Source organism: Echinops telfairi, unplaced genomic scaffold, assembly GCF_000313985.2.
Source record: "Echinops telfairi isolate 266 unplaced genomic scaffold, ASM31398v2 ScPeMD7_7469;HRSCAF=8507_1, whole genome shotgun sequence".
NCBI lineage: Eukaryota > Metazoa > Chordata > Mammalia > Afrosoricida > Tenrecidae > Echinops > Echinops telfairi.
The window spans coordinates 87,518,035-87,524,543 of record NW_022111373.1 but is presented as its reverse complement, the minus strand read 5'-3'; the positions used below and the strand labels follow the sequence as shown (position 1 = coordinate 87,524,543).

The 6,509-nt window shown below is 43.2% G+C and overlaps 1 protein-coding gene and 1 pseudogene across 1 annotated transcript in view; one reads left to right on the top strand and one right to left on the bottom strand.

The window, feature by feature from the left end:
• LOC101662332 (regulator of G protein signaling 7 binding protein) overlaps window positions 1-6,509 on the top strand; it is a 133,676-nt gene that overhangs the window by 27,927 nt on the left and 99,240 nt on the right. The gene's annotated exons all lie outside the window — the stretch shown is intronic.
• The window catches only part of LOC123521083, a 65,894-nt pseudogene that overhangs the window by 1,686 nt on the left and 57,699 nt on the right, over window positions 1-6,509 (bottom strand).

Genomic DNA, 6,509 nt, shown 5'->3' with positions numbered 1-6,509 from the left:
TTAACTGTTTGCACCAGCCAAGGACTCTGTAACTATATTATTGACCAATAACTGGGGGAAATGGCAAGGAAGAGCAGCTGCCTCTACATATGTTAAGGGAAAAGTGGGTTTATTGGAAAGCTATTTATACATTCATTATACATTTTTCATACAACTGAAAGTATTCCAACTCATGTAGGACAGCACACAACTGCCCCTTCTGGGTTTCTGAGATTGTAAGTCTTTACCAGAGCAGAGGGGCTGGTGGGATGCAACTACTGCTCAGCCCCTGGGATGAATGTCCACTTTATCGTGTGCAGCATCGTGGAGAGAGGCACTCTCCCTCGTTCAACTTCTGTAGCAGGAAGAACATTGTGACCTGTCAGGATCACCTTTGATGGGAACCCCTAAATAGGAAGAGATGGTTCAATGCTGAACAGCCAAAAATGGCATCTGTCCTAAGCAACTGCACTGTTTTAAAAACTGCACTGCTGGTAGTTCAAAACCACCAGCAGCACCACCAAAGAAAGATGGGCTTTCTAGTTCTGTGATGATTTACAGTCTCGGAAACCCATAAGGGCATTTCTACTCTTGGTTACAGGGTTGCCAAGAGTCAGAATTAACTTAATGAGAGCAATTTTTGTTATTTTTAAACACTATCAGGGAACAGGTACATGGGTATGTGTCAGTTTGGGGCCCAGGGGCTGTGGGGGAAGTTGGTATATTTCAGTCTTTCTCTCTTTTTCTTCCCCTGCATGGTCCCATCAAGCCTGCCCTCTCGCCACATGAGCTTGCCCTTGTAGGTATGTGGAAGGCTGGGTGTCCCTGCTCTTCCTCTGTGGGATTAGAGCAAGTCTCGATTACTTCTGTGTCCTCCTAACAGATGTGAAGAGCAAGCGAGTGACCCACCTCTCTCCCCCCCAGTTTGGTGGATTAGTCCTCTGAGAATGTGCCACTTTTCCTGGACCCCTATCTGGGCTTTTCCATTCAATTTTCCCAGTGAGTGTGGAAGCTACTGGTCTCTCCTACTTGGGAGATTCAGAACTCTGGGCTTTTGTTTCTTTGTTGCTTTTTTCAACTCTGTTGTACAGTGTGGACGGAGAGCATCTGGCTAAGTAGCCACGTTTTCCCAGATCACTTTAATGTGTCTATCTGTCCAGTTTTGAAGATTTTGATTTTCTTTATATTGGGTTGTGATCCATGCTGAGGGCGGCAGTCTTTTGTCCAAGCTTATGAATAACGATGGGCAGATGATGTCATTATTCATAATCTGGTATTAAAAGAATCTCTTTATTCTTTAAAAATCTATGATTAATAACTCAAAGAGCGTCATTGGTGACAAGTCAATATGAAAGCTGAGAAAAAAATAAAGCTTGGCCACTGGAGAGTGTGTTGTTTTGCCATTTCCCAAATTATGCAGTCTGTGCGTTTACATTTTCCTGAGTGCTTTCAACCAACCCTGAGGACGTGAATATCACACTCTCAGGCAATAGGACCACAGCTTCTCTAAGTCAGAGTCTGGAAGCATGCTCTTCATTCATGCATTTATTCCTCCTCGATGTATTAGATAATTTCTGTGTGTGAGTCATGGAGATTTTATTACCATGTCCTGGAAATATAAAAATAAAAATTTATAGAGAAATATACAAAGAAAAAAAGTCTTGTTTGTGCATGTTGCAAGTCAGCTTGTCCATACAGGCTTAATTTGTGTGTAACTATGTATGTATTGCTATGCAAGAATTTGTGGAAATCTAAGTTTTCACATTGCATAGGAGATATAGATAACTTTTTAGTAACAGTGGTATAGAAGAGAGAAAATGAATTAATATTCCTTTATCAACTTGGAAAGGAATCTCTTGTCCAATCTTCTAGTTTCCTGCCTGTTGGGTTCTTCTTTCTCTTTTGTTAGGTGCACACACACAATGAAAGAATAAAAAAATGCTCATTGCTTATCAGCAGATGTTATTTTTAGAGTGTCTCTTAGGTCTTGAGAGGTTTTATTTTATAAACCCTTTTGACATACTTACTGCCTTTCAGAAGAAGAAAAAAAAGGGAAGCGCCTGCAAGGACGGATTTAGACTAAAAGTCAGGCTAATTTGGGTGAAAATATTGGGCTGGAATCATCTATGGGAAGAGCTGAGCAATGACTTCACGCTATCGTTGCTTTAAGTCTTGTTCTAAGCAGTGGAGGCACTACCACAACTTATTTTAAAGTCCTTTTTCATTCCTGGAACTGTACCTGGGTTATATCAGCTCAGCGTCTGTTTCCATAAACCAGAACAGAAAGGGCTTCCTAGAACAATGAGGCTTAAGCTGTGAGACGCAGGCAGAATGGATTTTGTGAGGAGGATTTTTTCTTAGGAGAACGGTATAAATACTTTTGCAAGTGTCATGTCAACCTCTCTTGCTTCTGGAATTTGACTATAAGATCATCTTGGGTTGCTTTTTCTTACGGTATTCTGAAGGCCATTTCTATAGACAACAATAAGCAAAAGGGAATGATGGCCTAGTCTCCCACTCCACAGAGAAACTGAAAGCATCAGCAATCAAGGACTTCTTTCTGTAACAGAAGGCAATGATGTTTCTCTCTATCCTTCCCTCCTAGCAGGTGCCCATTATCTCTAGTAAACAAGTAAATTGGCTTGAACCCTGGTCCCACCTACACTGGGTTGTCTAGGGGCTCTCCACCCCTACAGGTCCCCTTGCCAGGCCATTCTGGTCTAGTATACTTGGGTACAAAGGTGCTTGTTCCCCATTTGCTGCTGGGTCAGCCTATACTCTGCAACCTGGATCTGTGGTGTTACCAGACTCCACTCCAATATTATTCTTGGCTCTGGGAGCCCTGATGGCACAGTGGTTAAGTGCTTAGCTACTAATTCCTGCACAGGAGAATGATGTGGCAGTCTGCTTCCATAGGATTACAGCCTTGGAAATCCTATGGGACAGTTCTACACTTTATACTATAGGGTCACTAGAGGTTGGAATGGACTTCATGCCACTGGGCTTCGATTTGGGGTTTCTTATATCTCTGGATCTCTTTCTTCACAACTTCACCCCATCCACACACTTACTGAAACCTAGACTATCACTGATTCATTAGTACCGCAAGCAAGGTTGTTGTTACCAATAAATCTCCCCCTCTGTCTAGTAGCTGTGTGCTGAATTGCTAACTGAAAGGTCAGCAGTTCGAAACCACCAGTTGCGCAGCAACAGACTAGATGAGGCTTTCTACTTTTGTAAAATATTTATAGTCTTGAAAACCCAGAGGGTAGTTGTACCCTGTTGTACAAGGCCACCATGCGTTCAAATGGACTTGGTGGCAGTAAGTTTGGTTGTTGGAGTTTTCTGAACAATCATCTTTTGGCAATCCCCCCCTGCGCTGAACCCCAGAACTCTTGCACCTATTGGCATAGTGTAATGCAGTCCCTTCATTTCTTAGCTCTATTTCCTCTACCTGCATACAGTTCTCATCTTAGTGCTTCTGAAATGCCCTCAGCAATTGTGTTGCCTGGCTCCACCATGATTACCTAGCTTTAGAAAGACGGATGCGAGTGATCATACTCAAACTCAGCTAGGATGAGTGTGGCTTTCCCAAGTCTGGCTGTTTTCACGAGTAAGAAGCTGTGGAAACTTCTAATACTGAATTCCAAGACAAATAACTCTATGGCCCAATTTCATGGGCATTGGAAAGCATATTCTAAAGGTCCAAAAGAATTCTCTTAAATAGAGACTCTTCATCTCGACTGTGTATAAGAAGAACCTGGCAACCATTTAAAATTCGGATGCTTGGGCCCCACACAGACTGATTACATCAGCTGCTCTGGGGTGGGTTCCAAACATCAAACCTGTGAAAGCGCTCCTGGTGACTGCAATGGGCTTAAATATATGAGGGCTTAAATATGCAGACCTTCACTGGATATTTTTTCCTCTATAATGGAGCTTATTTACCTATCAGAGACCTCATTTTAGAGAGCAATTTCCCACACATTCATGGCTTTATATCTTTGTGAATTTTGACACGTAACTCTGCTAGAAGCAAATGTAAGAGGTTACTCCAACTATTCCCCCCTCACCACACACACACACATATGCTCTTTCTGAGCTAAAATTCAACTATATATAGGCACCGAGGGTGTCCTGAAAAAAGAAAACAGAAAGGATTTTCCTTGGTGGGCATGAGTGGGCACCTGCTGGATAGCAACTAACAACAACAGAGGATGTATCAATATATAAGAAAAGAAATAAGATGATTACAAAGGATAATGTAAAGGCAGACAGGGTGGCAGAGGGGGAGTAGATTTAGAGGACCAGGAAATTCTCTCTAAAGGGTGCTATCTGAAGTTAGATGTGACTCGTAAAAGGAATGAGCCCTGGGGAGCTCTGAGCAGAGCCTTCCAGATAGAAGGAGGAACGAGTGCAAAGACCCCAAAACAGGAACAAACTCTAGGAACCCTAGAACATGATCGTCTGAAGGATGGCCAAGGTGGGAGGACAGGAGAAGACAAGGTTCTGGAAGAAGTCCAGCAGGGCATGTTCATGAGGAAGAGGGCATTTGATTCCCATGCAATGAAAAGCCACTGGAAAGAGACACGCATAGGAATGGTGAGATGTATGTGTTTACAATGTGTGCGGAGAGCAGGGCTTCAAACTGCTTTGAATGGATTTGTTCCTGATGGATGAAGCAAAACCAAAACAGGTTTGGATTTTGAAAACAGCTAATGACCCGGAATGCTGACTAAAATGGGCGCAGCAGTAAGTGGAAGCCATGGGACGGGAGAGTCAGGAGAGCCCTGGGGCCCTTTCAGGACTGAACTGTGCCCCCATCTGCAAACGTGTGCTGTAAGTTCTCCCCTCTAAACCTATGGTCATAGTTCCTTGTGGGGATGGGGTTGTTGCGTTATGTTGAAGAGAAAGGATTCATATCAGGTGTATCTTCAGTCAATCTCTTTTGAGATATAAAAGAGATTAAGAAGCAAGCTTAATTGTGCTCATGTCAAACCTATATATAGATGAAGCTGCAGTCCTTGGAATGAATGAATCGGTCTTGGAAGAAATAGAGCCAGAATGCTCCTTCGAAGGGACAATTTTTGCTTTAATGCTTCCTCCCCCCACTATCACAATCTCAATTCCACCTTACAAATCTGGCTAGACCAGAGGATGTACGCTGGTACAGATCAGAGCGGGGAAACACAGGGAAGTCAGGACAGATGAACCCTATAGGACCAATAGTGAGAGTAGTGATACCAAGAGGGGAGAAGGAAGGTGGGGTAGAAAGGGGGAAGCGATCACAAGGATTTCCATATAACCCCCTCCCTGGGGGATGGACTACAGAAAAGTGGGAGACATTGGAAAGTGTAAGTTATGACAAAATAATAATAATTTATAAATTATCAATGGTTCGTGTGGGGGGTGGGAAGGGAGGGAGGGGAAAATGAGGAGCTGATACCAAGGGCTCAAGTAGAAAGAAAATGTCTTGAGAATGATGATGGCAACAAATGTACAAATGTGCTTGGCACAATGGATGTATGTATGGATTGTGATAAGAGTTGCCCACGCCCCAATAAAATGATTATTTTTAAAGTGACAATTTTGAGTCTTTGCCCCACATCCGTTGGGCATGTGATCAGAAAGAATCAGGCCGTGGTGAAGGACATGTTGCTTGCTAACTTGGAGGCTCGGTGGAAAAGAGAAAGACTGTCAAGAAGACGAGCTCTAACATAACAATTGTGAGGAAGGCACCGGACAGCTGGTGTTTTGTTTTCTTGTACATGCGGTAGCTATGAGTTGGAACTGGTTCGATGGCACCTAACAACATCATTAACAACAAAAAGACAGCTAGCAAGGAGGTCTGGGGCATGAGAGATGCCAGCGAGAGCTTGCCAAGATTACCCGAGAACAAACACTCGGAAAAGCTAAGCATCTTCCTCCATCACTAACACAGAGAGAGACTTTCCCTAGAAGCAAAGCCTGCATTTGGACTTCCAGCCTCTGAAGCAATGAGAAACTAAATTTGTTTGCTAAAGCAATGTTATTGTATTTCTGTCTTAGCTGCATCTCTGAGCCATCTTTGAGATGGTCATGATTGGTTTGAACTTAGCTGGTCAAGAGATCTGCCTGCCATGCAATGCACAGACTGCCCTTGTTTTCTAAGGGAGTCATTACGTTTCTAGGGAGCATTCAGCCTGCAATCTGTAATTCAAGTTAACATTCTTGTTCTACATTTTTAAAAATTGGGTTCATTCTATTGTCGCTTTTTCAGCCATGGATGGAACTAGTTTGAAGTTTAGGGAAAGGACTATATAGATCAAGGGAACAATCAGTTGCCTTCCTGGCAGTTAATTATAGCCTCTGGGCTTGACATTGGGCTGTTAACTGCAGGGTCAGTAGTTCAAACCTGCCAACTGCCCTGAGGAAGAAAGGAAAGGTGTCTGCTGCTGTAAGGACTTATAAGCTTGGAACTCCGAGAGAAGGGTCTTTCTCCTTGGCATCAATTTGATGGTAGTGGGAGTGTGTGTGTGTGTGTGTGTGTG